This window comes from Schistocerca gregaria, unplaced genomic scaffold (genome assembly GCF_023897955.1).
Source record: "Schistocerca gregaria isolate iqSchGreg1 unplaced genomic scaffold, iqSchGreg1.2 ptg000355l, whole genome shotgun sequence".
NCBI classification, from domain to species: Eukaryota; Metazoa; Arthropoda; class Insecta; order Orthoptera; family Acrididae; genus Schistocerca; species Schistocerca gregaria.
In genome coordinates this window covers 66,373-88,831 of record NW_026061814.1, presented here as the reverse complement: position 1 = coordinate 88,831, position 22,459 = coordinate 66,373, and the positions used below count along the sequence as shown (strand labels likewise).

General features: G+C 38.1%; 1 long non-coding RNA gene across 2 annotated transcripts in view; it reads right to left on the bottom strand.

Moving 5' to 3' along the window:
• Nucleotides 1-22,459, bottom strand: part of LOC126307660 (uncharacterized) — a 30,327-nt gene that overhangs the window by 4,937 nt on the left and 2,931 nt on the right. The window contains exon 2 of one of the 2 annotated variants that reach the window (XR_007553655.1): nt 3,658-6,549. This is a non-coding gene — a long non-coding RNA (uncharacterized LOC126307660). Of the gene's footprint in view, nt 1-3,657; nt 6,550-22,459 lie in introns of those variants that run through there. The other variant, XR_007553656.1, reaches the window with a different exon arrangement.

Sequence of the window (22,459 nt, the reverse complement as noted above, 5' to 3'; positions counted from 1 at the left end):
ACTGGCGTTGTTTTTATGACAGTAGGGTGTTGATTATGTTACATGGAGTGGCTCTACAAAGGGATATCACACTGTCGTCATATTTTTTGCCAAATTTCATGATGGCAGACAACAACATGTTATTAGGCATTGCCGTTGATAGTGCCACAATTACATTGTGTGTGCAATTGGAATAAATGTGGTGGGGGGGGGGGGGGGGGGACAACCACATTTGGATGAAGCCCTAGGTATTAAGTCGAGATAGTAAAAGTATTCAATTGCTAGTGGAGGAAGTCAAGTCTTAATATGTAAGTTACTTACGAATGGATGGCAGTGTATTTCAGTATTTGCTCAGTAAAGTGGCTTGTCATATTACAAAACAAAACACTCTTGTTAATGGATATGTGCAGAAGACAGGCAAACTGTGACACTGCGATATCTTGATACATAGAAAGCTAGTCTAGTTTACAATACAGCACTCGAATATCACATTGCACATTAAACAAAATAATTCCAGAAACGTATGAAGCGATTTATAAAGCACTGAAGGGGGAATATGAGAAGGTAAATTAATGTTAAGTATTATTCAGGGACAATTAGAACTATTTTTAATTTCGAGTAATTTAATTAATGACATTAGGGTTCCAACAACTACAAAATTAATAAAAAGGTATGAAACATTAAGCACTTTTTAACTTGTGGCACCCAGAGTTCAAAAATAGACAAAGTAGAATGGAAAGCTAAGAAAGAATCATTTATTTTAAAGTGTGCCCACATCCTCTATTCCGGCTTGCCGAAAAGCAGCCTGGATGTTTCCAGATGTAGGGGTAGATGGCTGTAACTGTGATTGTGGTCATGAAGTCGCCTGCAGCATATTCCACCTGCCCATCAAAACACAATTAATAGCATGAACTGTTGTCATGTTGATGAGTCTTCTAATTTTGTCAGTCTTCTGAAATTATGCTCCGAGGATGTACCTGAATTGAAACTATGGCTTAATCAGAATGGTTATAAGTGGATGACGTAATTAATGACATTTTAACATCTCTTTTAAGAGAATTTTGATTCAGTAATGAACATAATATGACTGTCGTGCATTAATGTTGCACAAGACATCCGATATATCAATTAGATAGCAGATGTCTGTCTTCGTACTGAAGACCAAAATTTTGCTGTTATGAGTTATTTTGTGGTTTTTATATGCTCCCATTAACTGACAAAACTTACCATCTGGTGAGCAAGATGTCTGAGACAGGTGAAATACCCTCAGACTTCAAGAAGAATATAATAATTCCAATCCCAAAGAAAGCAGGTGTTGACAGATGTGAAAATTACCGAACTATCAGTTTAATAAGTCATGGCTGCAAAATACTAACGCGATTCTGTACAGATGAATGGAAAAACTGGTAGAAGCCAACCTTCGGGAAGATCAGTTTGGATTCCGTAAAAATATGGGAACACGTGAGGCAATACTGACCCTACGACTTATCTTAGAAGCTAGATTAAGAAAACGCAAACCTACGTTTCTATCATTTGTAGACTTGGAGAAAGCTTTTGACAATGTTGACTGGAATACTCTCTTTCAAATTCTGAAGGTGGCAGGGGTAAAATACAGGGAGTGAAAGGCTATTTACAATTTGTACAGATACCAGATGGCAGTTATAAAAGTCGAGGGTCACAAAAGGGACGCAGTGGTTGGGAAGGGAGTTAGACAGGGTTGTAGCCTCTCCCCGATGTTATTCAATCTGTATATTGAGCAAGCAGTAAAGGAAACAAAAGAAAAATTCAGAGTAGGTATTAAAATCCATGGAGAAGAAATAAAAACTTTGAGGTTCGCTGATGACATTGTACTTCTGTCAGAGACAGCAAAGGACTTGGAAGAGCAGTTGAACGGAATGGGCAGTGTCTTGAAGGGAGGATATAAGATGAACATCAACAAAAGCAAAATGAGTATAATGGAATGTAGTCGAATTAAGTCGGGCGATGCTGATGGAATTAGATTAGGAAATGAGACACTTAAAGTAGTAAAGGAGTTTTGCTATTTGGGGAGCAAAATAACTGATGATGGTCGAAGTAGAGAGGATATAAAATGTAGACTGGAAATGGCAAGGAAAGCGTTTCTAAAGAAGAGAAATTTGTTAACATCGAGTATAGATTTAAGTGTCAGGAAGTCGTTTCTGAAAGTGTTTATATGGAGTGGAGCCATGTATGGAAGTGAAACATGGACGATAAATAGTTTAGACAAGAAGAGAATAGAAGCTTTTGAATTGTGGTGCTACAGAAGAATGGTGCTACAGAAGAATGCTGAAGGTTAGATCACGTAACTAATGAGGAAGTATTGAATAGAATTGGGGAGAAGAGAAGTTTGTGGCACAACTTGAAAAGAAAAAGGGATCGGTTGGTAGGACATGTTCTGAGATATCAGGGATCACCAATTTAATATTGGAGGGCAGCGTGGAGGGTAAAAATTGTAGAGGGAGACCAAGAGATGAATACACTAAACAGATTCAGAAGGATGTAGGCTGCAGTACGTATTGGGAGATGAAGAAGCTTGCACAGGATAGAGTAGCATGGAGAGCTGCATCAAACCAGTCTCAGGACTGAAGACCACAACAACAACTACATTAACTGAGTCAGATACCCTACTTAAATCTGCGAAGGATATATAATTAAGATATTCTAGCAATATTTTGTGAACAATGGTATGACGGCGCATCAGACTGTAGCGGTTGTCTGCAAGGTCTATGGTCCTGGACAAAAGAAATTGTTGTTCAAGACTCTTGTAATAAAATTCTAATATTAGATGTTGGTCACTTCTCAAAATGATTTGGTTTCATTTATTCGTGGCAAAAGGCAAGGAAAAATCGGAAATCTTAAACGATTACTTTCAGATTCTAACGACATTGACGCAGGTCAATGTTTAAGACAGTTCTGTCAAACAAGGTGGTGCATGTATAATAAATATGGAGTTCTTTTGCAATTTCTAAATGATAAGCATGGTGTTAGTGCAAAAGTTAAAGGATTTCCAAAGTGGCTGTAAAAATTTGAGACGGTTTAATACAAAGAAGCTAGTTTTTGGCAAAGACTAAAAAAACTTAATGCAATACTTCAAAAAGTTTTATTGAATTTCAGCCTTGCTTATAATTATGTAGATGGTGTTTTGTCTTCAGTATGAGCCGTAAGTACAGATACATTTTACCATTTTGCGAATAAGCTAAAGAAAAGTGTGATGCATTGCAGTTTAAGTCTTCTCACTGTTTCACACCTTAAAAACTTGCCATTAATATTAGGAGATGGTGACAAGCATATTGTATGAGATATTCAATAAAAGCTGCGAATTTTATTTTTTGACGTAGTGGATCAAACAGCGAGCAGCTTTAAAAGCAGATTTCTGCCTGAAACAATGTCACACCTCGTCACAATAGAACAATTTTCTTAGGCAGAGAAGGTAGTAGTTACATGTTAATTCTTTTTACGGCGACAATTTCCACTAGGGGCCTATGTAAGACTGACTCATAGTGATATTTTGTTGGATGTGGTAAAACAGCACGTTGTTAACACTAGATAGGTTTGAAAATGTGGTGCAGTACTTGAATAGGGAAGAGAATAACAATTGTGTAGCCCGAAAGAACAAGATATTAGAATATGTAAAATTATTGCGACTTCATTCAACTATACCTTTATCCACATGTACTGCATTGTTTCTCGCACTCCGTAGACTCGAAACTTCACCATGAAGAAGAATAGGTTTAATCTTGTAACGTTATTGAACATCCATTCCTATATTGCAACGATACTGAACCTGTAACATCTAATCGACGAATTCATCAGCAGGCAAAGCAATTGTCAGGAGGAGCATGTTCCAGTCTCTCACTATTGAGGTGAGTAATCGTCTATTTCAAGTTACTTTTGCAGCATTTACATTTACTATGATCATGTAGGGAGGAATTGTGAGTTTAAGGTGTAACATGGTGAATATACCCCATTTGAAAATGTTGGCTCCTATGGACTTGGAGGGGTAAAATGATACCAGCTGAGGTGAGTGTGGGAATAGGTAGTGGTGGTGGATAGCAATTTTCGTCGTGGTGCCAATTAAGGGAAGTATACCACGTACTTTGGCTTTCATAAATATATACCACGTTTAAACTAAAATTTGCCCGAATCCATTTGAATTGACTTTAAAATTGGACATATACGCGAAAATAAATTAAATATTAAATGTGATAAAAGAGTCTAAAACCAAAAATGTCTGCAGGTGTTGATGAAGTGCCTCTGCCACTAATTAAAAAAGTTGTCCAAAAAATTATGAAGTCTCTAGTGCATATTGCCAGTTTGTCATTCAACGAAGGGATGTTTCCACAGAGGTTAAAAATCTCAGAGGTTAGATCTGTGTTTAAAAAAGAGAACCATATAAGGTAGAAAATTACTGACCAATTTCCCTTCTCCAGTCATTTTCCAAAATCTTAGAGACATCAATGAATATTAGGCTCATAAATTACTTAGATGCAAACAAACTACTGAATGGCTTCCGTTCAGGCCATAGCACAGAATCAGCCATCTGTGCCTATACTGAAGAGATTGTCAGGAATCTTGACAATAAAAAATGTGTAGTGGGAATTAACTTAGATCTGTCAAATCTGTTAATGCAGTAAATCACCAAATTTTGTTTAACAAGATAGAGGCAGTAGGAGTAAGAGGAGCTGTTTGGAAACAGTTTGAATCTTATCTGCAAACAGAACTCGGTTTGTAGAAATCATCTCAGATCACAATAACCCCAAAGTCAAGTGGGTTTCAGATGCAAAAAAAAAAGTGGAAATAGGCGTTCTGCAGGGCAGTCTTCTTGGTCCCTTATTATTCTTTTATATAAATGACATAAAGAATCCAAATATTGCTATCAAAATTACATTGTTCACAGATGACGCGAGCATAATTAAAAGTGATGATAAAAAATCACTATCCACCACAACAAAGTCCTGAAATATATACAACAGTGGTTTAATGCAAACAAGTCAAGTGTTTTAAGTCAAACAAGTTATATACAGTATGGCAAAGCAACCCAAGGAAATAACCTCCAATTAAAACTGAGTGATGAAGAGATAGAGTGAGTGCAATCTGCAAAGTTTCTGGGCATGCACAATGATCAGAACTTAAGCTGGCATAGATGAGTACTTTGAATGTGTGTAAAATTATTGTCTTAACATTTATGTACATGTTCATGACAAATGTACTCTCAAAAATTTATTGAAAATAGCTGTATAAGTGATATTGTATTATTATGTTCATATTATGTGTACCTTGCAAGTTATTTACACTTGTGACAGTTCTTACATCATGTAAATGAATTACAGGAAGATAATAAAATGAAATAGTACACATTTCTGCAGGAGATGGTAAAAGTGTAGATAGGGGCCAGTACCATACTTAACATGTGGAGTGTGTCAGCTGCTGATTCTATGCAGCCAATGAGAGAGGCCAGCAGACGATATGTTTGGAAGCAAGAAAGATTTTAATAGTCTCAAGTCAGTATAGAAGCAAAATCCGATATGTATTCGGCAAAAACAACTGTTTTACTAGGATGATAGTGATGATTAAAAATTGTGATACCCCAGATGACAGGCTAAAAGGTAATGAAGATAAAAATTAATGTAAACCATTTCTTTTTGTTTGCCAACAGCCTTGCCGCAGTGGAAACTCTGGTTCCCGTCAGATCCCAAAATTAAGCGCTGTCAGGCTGGGTTATCACTTGGATGTGTGACAATTCGGTCTGCCAAATGCTGTTGGCAGTTGTGGTGCACTCGGCCACTGTGAGGCAAACTGAGGAGCTACTTGATTGAGAGGTAGTGGCTCCAGTCTCTTAAACTGACATTCATCTGGGAGAGTGGTGTGCTGACTATATGCGCCTCTATATCCGCATCCAGTGTGCTTGTGGGCTAAGAATGACGCGGTGGCCGCTTGGTACTGTTTGGGTATATTTTAGTGTTTCTTATTCCTTTTTGTTAACTGGTATAATGCTAACGTTTCAGGCAGATACTTTATGCCAGTAAAAAGTTTGTAATTTTTATTAGTCAATTTTTTTCTCGAGGAGCGTCTTAAAAATCACAGGGATCATGTTGATTCTCTTCATCATTCAATTCATTCCCAAATGAGGGTCTGAATGGTTTTAAGTTTAAATCACTTTGCATATGTCATCGTAAAGTCGTTAATGGGATGTTCATTTCCTGTGATCGCTTGTGTAGAGTCTTTTTCAGTGAATGTTCCTGGGATCGCTTTTGTAGCAGCTTTTTCGGTGAACGTTCCACTGATGCTGCAATATCCGCACGTCTGCTCTTCTTCTCAGTCTTCTAGAACGTGGTCTCCCTTTTATGAAACCAGTTTCAAACAGCGTCTTCTCGCGACGTAATATTGTTGGTTTCGGTGGTGCTGCCATATTACATCTAACGGTGAAATCATTTTGAATCTCTCTGTGTTTTCACAGTGTGAGATAGTTCACAAACCCAGGTACTCATGACAATTCGTTGTTCCAGGGTGTAATTGGATTCATCAACCATTCTTCTCGCAAATCAATATCACCTGCAACAAGAAAAAGCTATTAATACGCAGTTAAAGGGGGTTAGTGGGATTTTTGATATACCTTGTACTAGAATAAGTGAGCCACCAATTTAAAACATTACACTAAACAAACCATGTAATGAAACACAGTGGTTCTTCTGTAATTCTTAAAATGTAGACAAAATTCCTATCCATGGGGGCATATTGTGCCTACGGAATATAAAAAACTGGTAGGCAAAGTCGCTCACTGCAACATCAAGTAAGTAAGTGAGCCACTTCTCGCACTGCAACATCAAGCAAATAAGTGAACCACAGCTAGCATAATGCTTACCATTTCATGCACTGAAATGTTGCTACTTCTCTGCCATAAAAATCCATCAGTCATGTATCAGGAAGCATCTACAATCTGCAATCAGTAGAGGCAGTGCATAGCAGCTATGATTGACCCAAATAGTCACTTACAAATAACATATGTGTTAATGGATCTTATTTGCCAATCATGCACTATGTCTACTATGGCCAGTCTCCTCCATGGTGCACTGTGTTGTCTATCAAACGACAACTACTTGTCAATCAGTCAAAGTGATGCTGCACAGCCTCTCCCTTGAACGGAGACAACTACTACTGACAAGCCAGAGAAGGCACTGCTAGTGAACACTGGATTGAAGGGCCACTCAGAAAATCCTCCCTCAACTGGGCCGCTGTGATCCTTTACCCTGAAACATGCGACTTGGCCGCCTCCAAATGAAATGCTGGGTAGCACAGCCTGGAGTACAGCTGCAGATCTTTGTCTATCAATAGCGGACTGGCTCATACGAGATAGATGTTTTCATTTTATTACTTCTTTACTACAAGCTCTATTGGCAAAACATTTTGCTGATAGTAACCACGTATGATTGAATACACTTGAAAAATTATATCATTGCACAACACAAATTTCAGGAGATGAGAGATCATGAAAGAAACACTAGCTTTTACTTGAAATGGAGTGCAAATTACCCAAGTTATACTCATCCAGCATTTGATAGTAAGAGCACTTGACTTCCAACAAACTTAAACCTTTTTCACAGGTTTTCTCATGTAACATATAGTGGAGATGTTGAGTCAGAGATAGGCACAACAAAAAGACTGCTAAACAAGATTAGGTGTTTAGTAGTCCTGTTAGTTGTGCCAGTCTGTGACTCGACCATCTACACTGTGTGTTGCTGAGTAGCACTCTATCCTTTTCTTAATATTGTCATTATTCCATTCTGGATTTTCCATCATTTGGTTTTCTCACTCACACGCTACCATCAAATGCTGTACATATTAACTCATTTATAAAGTAAGTAGATATCTGAAGTTGTTTTATACATGGAAGTTTGACTCTTTAAAGTATCATGGGTGGAGGGTTTGGTGGCTTGGTATGAATGATTATTTAGTTTTCGAGATTGTGTGAACTTAATGATTTTGATGAACTCATTAGGATCATACACATAGCAAAGGGATAATTGTCTTGGAGCAGTTGCCTGGCTATGGATAACACAGAGGCTAATACAACACTTTACAGTGAAATTTTGAAAAAGCTGTAAAGCCCTGTTAATCAAACCACTAGTGGCCTTTACTCCATCAGTAGAGAGATCAGTGTTGTTGTCCATGGTATGTTATGCTGTTAAAGTATAATTTAAGGCACCAAATAATGAAACTTGAGTAATACGTGTTAGTAGGCATTTGTGTTCAAGAAGATCCTCCTGTAATGTGTTTTAGTTTGGAGTACCTAACTGCTGCTATTATAATTAATACTGTGAGTCGAGTTACAGCATTGGATTCATCTATTTGTAATGAAACTTTGAATAATTTGAGACCAAAAGTAAGTTATTTCTTTATATTGGTCACTATATCTCATGTGTGCTTGACTTGTGTCATTCAAAAATGGGATGTAATACTGTAAATGATTTTTCACTAATCATACATTTTATCTTCTCCTTAGCGAAAGATTTAGTAACATTTTCCACAATTTAGTAAGCTTCACCAGGATCTATCTGACGGCTGACTAAGTAAGAAATGTCAGGTGCTTTTACATTCACTGTTTTTGTGTTGTGAACCATAAAATCATAAGACTTCATTATGGTTTGAATGAAGAAGTCATACATAATTTTCATCTTACTTCCTAGTATTGTGTTAACTGCCCTGGTTTGATTACTTGTAGAAGTACTGACTGGACTAACTTCTTTTGAGATGTTTTCCGTCGTATAAGTGTCATTACAACCACATTTATCTTTAGGAAAACAGCAGAAAACATTAGGGTGCCTTTTGAAAGCCACCCATCTCTCCTGCAACAAAATGTTGATAATAATTTCAGGACAAAAAATGCAGTGGTAGCTTTCTTTTAAGGCCAAATACAATTCAAATTGTTACCTACATTGATGATATTGCTAACAGTGAATATGTAACTCCAACAACTGGTATTTATAAAAATCTCTTAATAAAAAGAAACATTCCTTATCATATAATTTGCTTAAAGGTGCAGGAAAGACAATGAGGGAAGAAGGATGGGTTTCAAAACGTTAGTAGCTAGGGACGTTAGTCCTTGTTTTTTTGTCAGTTGTACAACATTTTATCAAGCTAGGAATAACACTACAGATTTCTGTGACAAATAAACATTAAGATACTCTTGCACGAGGCTCATTCACCTTTCTATGATAGACCAATGCACGTGCATTGTGACCCCCGACAATGGTAGGGGTTTGAATGGCCTGCTACAATCATGTTTTGTGCATTCATCACCCAATTGTTGAGTTTACCATCTGCAAAGTCGTTGCTGCTCTTTGATGAATAAAGCCTTATCTACTGCTGGTGTCGCATTTGTACGAACTGTCCAAATGTTGTGGGTTGAAGGATCCCAGCAGGACTATAGGGTTTCATGGAATGCTTCTGAAGAAACCTATACTGGTAACTAAAGTATACAGGTCACTGGTCTCTGTAGGTACAGATAGAGATCACCAGTTCACAAAGTTACCATTAACCTTGTACTGTATCTTTGAAAAAGTATTTCTGCACAGGGGAGCAAGAGAAAACATGGCAAGCATGCTATTGTTTGTGAAACAAGGAAAGCATCGCATGAAAAGAAAAATGAGAATGTCTGACTTTTTATGCAATAAAAATAATTGGTGATTCATTGGTAGACAATTTTCAGTAGTTGCTCACTGCAATTTTGGGGAAAATTAGAAAGCTAGGTACTACCTATGAGCACATCAGCTTTGTCTCTTAGCAAATGGAGACAGTTAACAATCATCTTAAGTAGGCCTGTATTTCATGCACTCCGAAGTTTGTACCCTATTTACACTGTTCCCATCTGAAGGATGGAAGTAAGAACTTTATCTTCTTTGTCATTTCTCACATCTCTGCTGAGACATCTTCCAGCCAGTGGATCAGCAGAAATGATCAGTTTTCTTGGCCACTGAGGTCCATGGGCCGTACACCTTTAGATTTTTGCCTTTGAGAATAGTTGAAAGGAGAAGTCTGTAAACTTTGAATTTAAGTAATTTGCTTTTACTGAACACATTCTGGGTGCAAATGTCTGGATTACATTTTAGCAGATGTATGTTTGTAACAGTGAAATAGCCATCGACCATGTCACATTGAATGCACTGGTTCTCGCCGATCACTAAAGTTAAGCAACATCGGGTAGTGTTAGTAGTTGGATGGGATACACAAGTTACAGAAACATTATTATACTAGGAAAAATTGGGTACCTGTTATCGAATGTTTTATTTGAGTTAGTCTGTAATACCAGCTCCCATAAAATATTTACTATTTCTGATAATACAACTCATGCTGATACTTCATGTGTGGAAAACAACATTCAAGTATGCGAAAACAAGTGCTCTGTGCTGCTTTGAATGTGCTCAAAGTGCTGAGCTGCTCACTTTTTTGCTTTGAATATGGCATGCTTTTCCAGTGATTTACTAATGTTGCCAATCTCGGTTCAGTTTATAGCTGAATAGTTCTCCATACATTCTCTAATGTTGTGGGGAGATCAGAAATAAATGCAATTCTCAATAATGCATTGGTTCTTAAAATGCCTCGTGCTGGTGCCTAGTATCACCCTTGGGCCATACTGCTTGCTGAATGTAGTAATTCATGCATATTCATTCAGAAAATAATGAGTTTAAAAGAAGAGAAAGAGAATGAAGTAATGAGAGACATCACAAGGTAGACGACCGTATAGCATTTTTATTAGTCTTCAGAGTTCAAAGGGGCTGTAGCCTCCGACAAACATGTTGCAAATGGGATTTGTTTTGCAAGACTGTTGAATGCATGTCTGCATTCAGAAGTGTCAAACATTTTCCAGTCAGTCATCTGGAAAGAATGTAGTAGCATTTCTGATGCAGTTCAATTATAATAGATTTGAAATTCAGGAATATCATGATTAACTGCACAGTAATGTGGCTGTGGTAGTACATGATATGATCTACACTTCATCATAAGTGACCTCAGTTGTATTGATATCTGCCCACCCAGCATTGCACTGAGTTAGTGTTAGAATTATCATGAATCAAAACACTGATGACTGAGCCAAAAAAATGCATACTAAACTACTTTTAAAATAATACTGTATGATAAAGCTGAATCTATTCTGTGTGAAACGATATGTGCATAAAGCTTATACCTGTGAGTGTAGTCATTTGACAACTAAAAGATTTCACCATAAAATATTTTAACTTTGTTTCAGAAAAAAAACATTGTCCTGTTCTATCTTAATTTGATATATATTTAATTTTTCTGTGTTTTCAGCATTGATGAGTATTCAGAACTGAAAAAAAAAATAATAAAAACTGGAGACAAAGGTTGTTCTGAAATTAAATACTCGAGCTGTGTTAGATTTAGTCATTGTCAGTTCCATTACAGTTAAAGAAAATAATGAAATTAAAAATGGGGGGGGGGGGGGGGGGAGATTGCTTGTTTGTGAAGGCCTTTCTGAGGCCTTCAGCATATAAGGCACATATATTGTTCAAATTTGGCTAGGCTGTATGGGAGGGATTTTATATGTGGAAGGGATTGCAGCAGGCAAAGTGGCATGTACTGTTGGTGGTTAGTGGGCTTAATATGGAAGCATTTTGGGATATATGTTAATAATCCTTTAACCTGTATAATTATTTTAGCCTTGTCTGTTGACAGCAAATGTTTCAGCAACATATCCATGTTAACTTACATCATAAGAATTCATTTAGACTTACTTCGTTTTTGTTCTTATTTTTTTAGATTTGTCAGTCCTTCCGCACTTTTTTTTCCCTGCAACGCACTTATTTTCTCAATATTCTACTCCATCGTTCTGTACGGACAGAATGTTAAAGTTTAATATCTCCCTGAGAAAAGGTCACAACAAATGAAGCACTTGATCAGACAGGGAAAAATGGAAATTGTTTTTTAGCAAGAACACTTACAAATGTTTCCTTAATTTTTTATGAATTTTTGAAATGTGAAAATTTTCATTTTTTTACAGTTTGAGGTTAGTTATCTCAAGTGGGACTGAACATAAAAATATGATTTTTGCACAGTTTGTACACCTTTATGATAGCAACGTACTGTAAAAATTTCAAAATTGATATCATTCTGTGAACAAACATATGAATTTTTGAAAATGAGGAAATAATTCACGTTACTCAAGAACTGATCTTATGGCTGTTGCCTATTCATGTGTGATATTGGCGGGATATAATCAATCATTATTGAAGGAAGGTACTGAATTATATACAAAAAGTGGAAACATCACTGAAATTAACATTTATGTTATTTTGACGTACTTAAAATAAACATTGTCAATTAACATCCTTCGAGATGCGACTGTTCCTTAACCTGGTGGTGAATGTTAAGAACACTTATTTCTTCAGACAGCTTCTGTGATATAGGATAAGACCTCCCAGTTGCTGTGGTAAGTTCAACCACTGAAAGTTTTCTTAAAACATTTTTCATTGGTATCCAAACTTTTGTCACTAGCAGATTTCTTGAATGATGTTCTTGTGCCAGCAGGGTGGTAAAAATGCACAAAAACATCTTTGTTTTCCAAACTTATTCTTTCAACCTGTGCAAGCTACCACTGTCCATCATACACACATGCCACTATGTCATTCAACGTTAAAGACAGAGATGTAATTTCACTGGCACAATGATCCTCATAAATGTTGGTTTCTGATGTTACATAGCATCCAACTAATTTTTCTGCAATGCCAAGGAATTTGTGGAAATTGCTATACTGTTTTCAAATCTGTTTTGAAGTGTTGTTTTCATAGGCAGAACCACTTCTTTTTTCTTGATCTTAAAATAGGTAATGCCTTTAATATTATCCTTGCAAAAGACATACATGTCATGTACTGTGAGAATTTGGTCTGTGGTTGGTCTTTGTCGGCTGGCTTTACTTACTTCACATTTTGTTGTACTTCCTACTCCATCACATGCATTTTTACAATGGTAAGATGCAGAAAAGTGCCATTCAGCTTCCAACCCAAAGTCTACTTTGTGGTTGCACAGATTTGAAAAATTCTTTTTGTTCTTATACTGACTACCACTTCCATCTGAAAAGTATATCAGCTTCTCAACCTTGGGAAAATTTGCTTTTATGTAATTAATTACATAGTTTTGAAACACATGTTCAGCCAAAATGTTGTGCTCCAAGTAGTTGCTGGGAATGCAAATTGAAGAACTGCAAACTTCATCTTCTCATTTTTAAAGTAGAGAATAAATGGATGCACTGTTGCCTGGTCATTGACCCATGGTACGCTTGTATTGCATCCTGAATCACAAATGTAAAATTTTCTGCTAAATCAGCTGGCACTGTGCAGTCAGTTTCATGAAGTTGTGCTTTTTTGTCCTTCAAAAACTTACTTTGGATTTTATAAACATAGTGGTGACTTTTGAGTTTTTGTAAGTTATCAATTAAAAATTCCAAGTACTCTTCCTGAGATTTAACCACTGTTATCATTTCTGCCCTGTCAGTTGTGACCCACTTTTTGAAGGTAATATTGTCTGGCATTGCCTCATCATATTCGTGAAACAATTAAATAATGGTTTCCTTACCAGGGCATTTATTACACAAACTCACCATACAGTCAGAACTGTTAGTGTCACAGACTATTAAATCTTAGTAACTCTTTGAAGTTAAGATCACCGAGTTTTGCACCTGCAAACATCAGTTTGACATTTTGATGATATAAACAGACACATACAGAGTGTGTCCCTGAGGATCCAGCCAAAATACACCACTTAGGGCGGAGGCCACAAAATTGTGACCTTCCAATGTTGCATACAGGGTGAAAATTTTTGAAAGCTACATAAAGTTCATGTGAATTTGACAGCACTAGTCGTTTCTGCTTTGTTACTTTATCTCCATTTATAACAACTTTTTTGCTATCTTTGCCACCTGGGCACATTCTACTGTTTTCATCATCTTCAAAAAACTGCAGGATCTTTTTATTGTTTCTTCATTTACACCTTCTTTTCTTCTTTCTTAAAACTGGAAGAATGCCTTGCTCCTTCACTCATTTTCGGGTTAGTTTAACCAAACGATGAGAAATGTCGAATTCATGAACTATTTTTCTCTTGACAATGAGTCAGGGAGCAGACTTAAAATTTTAACTTTTTCCTCTTTAGATGTCACTGAACATTTAATTTTTATCAGGTTGCCCTCCATGGGGTGGGTGCACGCAATGACTGTGGTTATATCGGGGTAGATCGAGCAGCAATCAGTCATGGAATTAAGTTGCTTTAATATGACATTTATAGTCACAATGCAGATCAGATTTCGACCTGTGTCAGGTCATTATCAATGCTAAAACAAATACAAGAGTATATATTACAATGTGATTTACAAAAGTTATAAGTGCATCACATTGTTGTCTTTTACTGTTAACATTACATAACATGCAGAATTGTAGCAGTTGTTCGTGCTCAAGTGAATGCTTACACAGTTCAACCATTACTGTCGTAAAATTATATGTTGGTTTCACAGTACACCTCGGTTTTGCATGTGGCACCCTCTATGAGCTGCGCCTGAAGTTACAGTTTTGACGACATATTTGTAATATTTATTTTGTACAGTAACTAAGTAATAACATGAAATTATTATGAGTAAAACTATGTAAAAATTACAATTCTTACTTTTTCTCATGTCTGTAATGTGCTAGATGTTTAAAATTACTATAGTACATAACAGTGACAGTTACGCCTCATGGGCTAAAATTAATTATAAAACGCATATGACTATGTAATGTACGTTATAGGAAGTACTGCATATTTTGACGTGTTGTTACTTGACAAAAGATATAACGTAAACTTTATTTACAAAATGCACTTTGTTGGCACTGGTAGCGCTTGTAAGCATCATTTCAATATGTTGCACTTAGTGGCCGAGAAATAAGAACAATATGATAAAGCATGATCTTTTGAACACTGTAATGTTAACAGTAAAAGACAACGATGTGATGGACTTATAACTTTTGTAAATCACATTGTAATATATACTCTTGTATTTGTTTTAGCATTGATAATGACCTGACACAGGTCGAAATCTGATCTGCGTTGTGACTATAAATGTCATATTAAAGCAACTTAATTCCACAACTGATTGCTGCTCTATCTAACCCGATTTAATTTTTAATTTCTCTATTTAGCTCAAATATTCAGTGTCAGATGATGATGGTGTTAGGTTTTCTTCTTCTTTAGAAATAATGTTAGTATCTGTATTATTAAAGCAAGATTCCAAGTCTTTTCTCATTTTGTCTGAAATTTGTTGTACCTTATTTTCAATAGCTGCTTTTCTTTTTTTGTTACTTAATTTTATTATTTTTGAACCAGGAGATATGTCTAACTTAGAATAAGCAAAATCCAATATTTCCGAGAATCACATTACGTTTCACTTGGGAAGGTGTTAAACTCTCACATAACAAGGACAAACGTTCACGTTTTATTTCCCTCAAATGAACTTTAAGTGGATCACAGCACTTTCTTCCAAAAATGTGGTTTTACTTCAGAATATATTTCTTCTCATGATACTCACACACTGATGTTACAGAAGAACTTACTCACCACTACTTTTGTCAAGTTCATCAAAGTCATTGACATTTTTCAAGTTTTGTGAAACTGAACTGTAAACTGTTTTGTGACACACTTCACTTGCTATTTGTCCAACAGAGCTCTGTTCATCCATGTTATTGCATTTCAGTTAATCTCTCAAAATTAATTACAAATTAAACATAGAACAAAGCACATAACACATTCAACACTCTCTATGTGTGTGACCATCCAGCCTAACAGAGGTTTCAGAAGGGACTGACTACAACAATGCCACACCCAGTAATGTACTTCTTTATTGACAATAAACCTTAACCTAAATGGGCATTTTTATTTCCATAGAATAAAAGCGAAAGCTCCTATTGTTTAATACTGCATTATTAAAAATAAATTAATTAAATGAATATTGGGTGATAATGTTAACTAAATATGTCACAATTAAATTTTATTACAATGAAACAATAAACTATTTAAATAGGTAACAGCCATAAGATCAGTCATAGAGTAATGTGAATTATTTCCTCATTTTCAAAAATTCATATCTTTGTTCGCAGTCAGATATCAGTGTTGAAATGTGTACAATATGTTGCTATCATACAGGTGTACAAACTGTGCAGAAATCCTATTTTTATATTCAGTCCCACCAGAGATAACTAACACCAACATTACAAAAAAATGAAAATTTTCAAATTTCAAAAATTCATAAAAAATTAAGGAAACATTTGTAAGTTTTCTTGCTCGATATGAGGCTATTAGTGTATGATATCAAACTATAAGAAAAAATAGACTCTCATAAATCACTCCTTGTTTATTTTTGTGCCTAAAAAGTGGATTTTTTAAAATTTGGATACCAAACTTTGGAGGTCATTTTGACTGGTTATTTTTGAATTTAGGAAATTTTGTGAATAGACAATGTTGTAACTTAACCCAGTGCAGAGATATTCAAATTTTCACTAATGTCTCCAGACTGAAAAATCGTCGCACACCTACAAATAAAAATGGCCGCCATCCAGTAAAGATGCAAGATAAATTACTTTAAAAAACTGTTTTGAACTTCTCAAATATAGGGCAATCACATATAAAAAAAATTAAAATATTTAAAAATGGTCTAGCAACCATCATTGGACCACTTCATATGGATTGAATCTGTAGTCATTATATCATCCATCACTACAATGAAGAGTAATGGTGAAAGTGCACTTCCCTGCCTCAAGCCATTCTTCTGTTCAATCCAAGCTGATCTCTCTCCTCCCACTTTCACACAACTCACACTCCCATGGCACATTTCCCTTATCATCCAAATAATCTGTTTTGCTACCTCTCTATTCTCCAGGGCTTTCCATACTTTGCTTCTACATACACTATCATACGCTTTTTCAATGTCCAGGAAGGTCATTAGTAGATCTATTCCATATTCATAGTGCTGTTCCTGCAGTTGTCTTACAGCAAAAATTAGCTCCACCATGGACCTTCCTGTTTTGAAACCATGTTGCTCTTCTCTCACTCTTCCTTCTAATTATGCCTGAATTTGTGCTTCCAAAATTTTCTCAACAATCTTTGCACAGTGACTCATCAGTGTTATCCCTCAATAGTTCTTGTACTCTTTTATATTTCCGTTCTTAAAGACTGGGACAATTATTCCCTTCTTCCAGTCTTCTGGGATCATCTTCTGTCTCCACACAATTTTCATTACTTGATATAGCCATTGTATCCCCACTTCTCCTGCTGCTCTCGCCATCTCTACACTTAGCTCATCCAGACCTGGTGACTTCCCTCCCTTCATCTTGCCCAATGCCTCTTCCACTTCTCTCCATACAATAAACCAAAAGTACAAAACATCATACTCTTTTGATACACTGAGCATTTGCTTTTCAGATTTCAAGAAATGAAAATTGCTCATTGTTTTGAGAGTGTCTTGAAACAAGATGTTGAATTTCAAAGATATTGATGTTAGGAAGCTGAGACTGATGTAATTTTAAGTCTTGGGTTTACCTTTAATATGATATGTATCACAATAATGCTGTAACATTTGCTTGATTTTACTAAAATCCCCCCCCCCCAAAAAAATGCCAAATCCCCATACAGCCGCTGCTTTTGTGGTGGGATGAGTGGCTAGTAGACCAGAGGGAGGTTGCCAATTTGCTGGAGGGAGAGGTGACAGATGTATGGGCTAGCACGAGTGTGGTGGCTGCTGGAAAGCGGTACATGCTGAAAGTGATGTGGGTATGTGAATTGGGAGGGAGTGACATGATGGAGGAAGGGGAGTCTGTTGGGTAAAGGGTGTGGGGGCAGTGGCTACCTGAGATTGAGGCATGATTATTACGGGAGCAGAGGATGGATTGTGACGATATCTCCCATCTGTGTGATTCAGAGAAGCTGTTTGTTGAGGGAGGAATCCAAAAGGCTCGGGTTGTGAATCAGTAACTGAAATTGAGTATGTTGTGCTCAGCTGCATGTTGTGTCACTGCAAGGTCAACTTTGTTATTGACAATAGTTTGGCGATGGTTTGTAGTCATACCAACATAAAAGGCTGTTCAATGTTTGCAGCAGAGTTGGTATATGACAGGCTGGTTTCACAGGTGGCTTGGCCACTGATGGGATTAGATAAGCCTGTAACTGGACTGGAACAAGTCGTATAGAATGGGTGGAATGCGCATGTCTTCACCTTGGTCTACCATAGCATTATGATACCTGTGGCAAGGGTTGGGAGTGGGAATGGCGTAGGGATGAACTAGGATGTTGTGTGGTTTGCATGATCTCTTTAGTAGGAGTGGTAAGTATTTCAGGTAGAATGTTTCTCATTTCAGGGCAAGATGAGAGATAATCAAAGCCCTGTTGAAGGATATGGTTCAGTTGTTCCTGTCCAGGGTGTTATGGGTAACGAGGGAGGCACTCCTTTGTAACTGATTCTTGGGGGTGGCAGAAATATTGGGGGTTTGTGAGGATGTGGCACGGAAAATTTGTTTGTTGGTTTTGGGGGGGGGGGGGGGGGGGGGAGATATTGCCTGTCTGTGAAGGCCTTTGTGAGGCCTTCAGCATATTGGGCAAGGGAGTTCTCATCGCTGCACGTATATTGTCCATCTTGGTTAGGCCATATGGAAGGGATTTTTTTTGCTATGAAAGGAATGTGAAAGTGCAGATACTGTTGGTGGTTAGCAGGCTTAATGTGGACAGAGGTTTGGATAGAGCCCTCATAGGGGTGAAGGTCAATGTCCAGCAAGGCGATGTGTTGGGCAGAGGAGGACCAGATGAAGTGATTGGCATAGGAGAGTGCCATGTGGGTGCCCATGGCTGTGCTGCGGATTTGTTTTTGTACACCATATCTGCTATGTCCTGACCCACAACTACTTTTCCCTTGAAGGGAAGATTTGCAAACAAAATCCATGTCATAGCCATGGGCATCCACATGGCACCCTCCTGTGCCAACCAGTTTATGGGCCATCTAGAGGAAACCTTCCTAGGCTCCCAAAACTCCCAACCCCCTAGTCTGGTTCAGGTTCATTAATGATACCTTCGTGATCTGGACTCAGGGCCAAGACACTCTACGCACATTCCTTAACAACCTCAACATCTTTTCTCCCATCGACTTTACTTTGTCCTCCTCTAGCCAGTGTGCAACCGTCATGGACACTGACCTCCGTCCACCTCTCTGATGGCTCCATCCACACCTCTGTGCACACTAAACCTGCTAGGGTAACCACCAACAGTACCTGCATTTTGATAGCTGCCATTGCATCCACAGCAAAAACTCCCATACAGCCTAGGAATGGGTGGATGATGTATGTGCAGTGAATAGAACTTCCTTGCCTTGTATCCTTCAGATCTCACAAAGGCCTTCACAGACAAGCAATACCCACAAACCTAGTCCACGAAGGGATTTTTCACACCATAGTCTTCCCCACACCCAAGAATCAGCTACAAAGAAACAACCCCTTCGACACCTAACACCACCCTGGCCTGGAACAACTGAACCATATTCTTTGCCAGGGCTTTGATTATCTCTCATCCTGTCCCTGAAATGAGGAACATTATACCCAAGATCCTTCCCACACTTCCTAAAGTGTGTTCCATCACCAACCCAAACTACCCAACATCCTAGTCCATCTCTTTGTCCCTCCCACTCCCAACCCTTGCCACAGGAATTGAGTTGTCGACAGGCAAACACGGAAGAGAAAGAAAAGTTGCTAACTTTCAGAACAATTCCTCTTCCGAGTTAGAGTACAAATACGTTCACGAAAGCAAGCAAACAAACAATACATTTTGGCAGGTGGATGAGTGCAGGATAGGGCTTGTGTTGGGTGGGGCAGGAGGCAGGAAGAGGGGCTGGGGACAGGTAGTTGGGCAGCTCGGAGGAAAGCGAAAGGTTTGTTTGTTAGGAATGTGGGAGGGAGGGCTGTTAGGTATATGGGCTATGCATGTGATACACAGGTAAAGGAGCTGGTTAGGTCTGGTACACATTGGTGGTGATGTGGATGCATGGATTTGTAGGGAAAGACAGGGCAGAGGAAGGCGAACTGGCCAGAGGGTGTGCTGACAGTGAGTTAGCGCAGATTGAGCCAAGGAGGGTTAAGGGAGTGAATGACATATTGCATGGATAACTCTCATCTGTTCTGTTGTTCCAATCCACTGAACCACACAGTTCACTTGGGCTCATGCCCAGAAATGAAGGACATTCTATGAAAGATCCTTCCCACCCCAACTAAAGCGGTATTCTGCCACCCAGCAAACCTACATGGCATGCTAGGCCATTCCTATGCCACTCCCATATCAACCCCATTCCAAGGGGGTCACATCCCTGTGCAAGATCCAAGTGCGAGACCTGCCCAATTTGCTCATTCATCACTTCCTACTCCAGGCTGCAAAAGGCTTATCTTGTCCTCAGGGCCACCTGTGACAGCAGATGTCAGGTACCAACTCCGCTGCAGTCAGTGCACAGATTTTCATAACAGTATAATATGTGTAATATACAGCTGAGAACTACATGTTTGAGCTTAACATCTGCTTTACAACCCGGGCCATATGGATCCTTCACTCCAGCACCGGCTTTTGTGAACTACACAGGTGGGAGTCGTCATTGCAACACATCTTTCACTTCTGCAACCCTCCTGGTCTTGCTCCCCACTGTTGCCATGGCTTCTATTCAACAATTTCCCATTCCTCTGTCTTGTCACATACTCCCTATCCATTCCTCCATGTCACCTTACTCGTGTGCTGCACCTAATTGGCTCCATTACATGCCTAGCCCACACACCTGCTGCCACTTATTCGTCCCATATTGCTAACCAGCAAACCTGTTGCCTCTCTCCAAGCCATTAACTAACCTTCTCCCTCTCTTTCCCCCCCTCTCTCTCCCTCTCCCCCCCCCCCCCTCTCTCCCTCGTTCCCCCCCCTCTCCCCCCTGACTCTCTGTGTATGTATGTATGTGTGTGTTTCTGCTATTAGGGGAGTGATCACCTTTACTCCTAAATTATGTAAGTAATAAAAATTACCTGAAATAGAAGCTACTGAAAAAATGACTTTAATGAAAATCATCTAAATATTTACTAGAAGAGTTTTAATCAGAATTTTTTGTGATTCTGGGTAGAAAAATAAATGGAATGAAACTTCCCAAAACAGTCACTTGAACTATATTGCTAAAGTCTCCCTTGTATGATATGTGTCATGTAGATTAAATAAAAGTGATGGTGCTGATAAGTCATTCAAGGTCAGTGTATAGACTTTTCCAGTATGTATCCTGGGCTTCAACATTCTTAGGATCAACAGTCTTATGCCTAAAAAGCATGATTTAGAAAAGGAAAAATAATGAAGCAGTAGGGCTCTTTGGATGAACACAAATTAAATTATTAGATTGATGGTCTTTTTCAAGACTACAAGCAATCTACCACCAGCTTTGAGAACAGCCACTATTGATAAAGGCAAATGTAATTAATCAGGCGTCAGTGACACACAAGACTTTCTGAGAGCATACATCGCCATCTGCAGAAATGTTTCCATTGGGGAGGGAGATAAGGCTCCAAAAATTGCCATTTTTATATAAATGAGTTGGTCACTTTTGTGATAGTCACTCCACAAAAAGTAAACTTTATAGGTGACAAAAATACAGTTCTAGAGAATTGACAGTTAACCACTCAATATATGGATAAAAACTCTGTACCCTAGGTCACAAAGGTGGGAGAAGGTCAAATGCTCCCTTTGCAGTCACCTATGTTACACTCCGGCTAGTATGTGTCAGTGTAATCATTACAGATAAGCTTTAGCATAGTCTCTAGGAGTTGGGGGAGGACAGGCATACACTCTCGCACGCACGCACACACACACGCGCGCGCGCGCGCGCACACACACACACACACACACACACACACACACACACACACACACACACACACACACACACACACACACATCCATCCGCACATATACAGACACAAGCAGACATTTAATGCTAGAACACATTACAAGACATACTGCAAAACATTATAGGCAGTAATATGGACTTCTAAGCAAGTATATTACAAGAAAAAGTTAATTGCATCAGATAACAAAGACCATATGGAATATAGTGAAGAAGACTGGTAGAACCAGACATGAAGAGGAGCAAGTATCATTAAGAGTAAATGATATGTTAATAACAGACGTGTGAAGTGTTGAAAAACTTTTTAACAAACATTTTATACTGTAACTGAAAAGTTGGGGTTGTCAGGTTCAGTAGATCCTGCCATGTAGTACCTCAGACCAGACAGTACACATAACTTCACTAAAAATATTGCGAAAAGGAAATTTGCCAGTCACCATATATAGCGGAGATGCTGAGGTTCAGCAAAAAGACTGTCACAAATAATAGCTTTCAGCCAGTAAGGCCTTCAGCAGAATAGTGGCCTCAGTT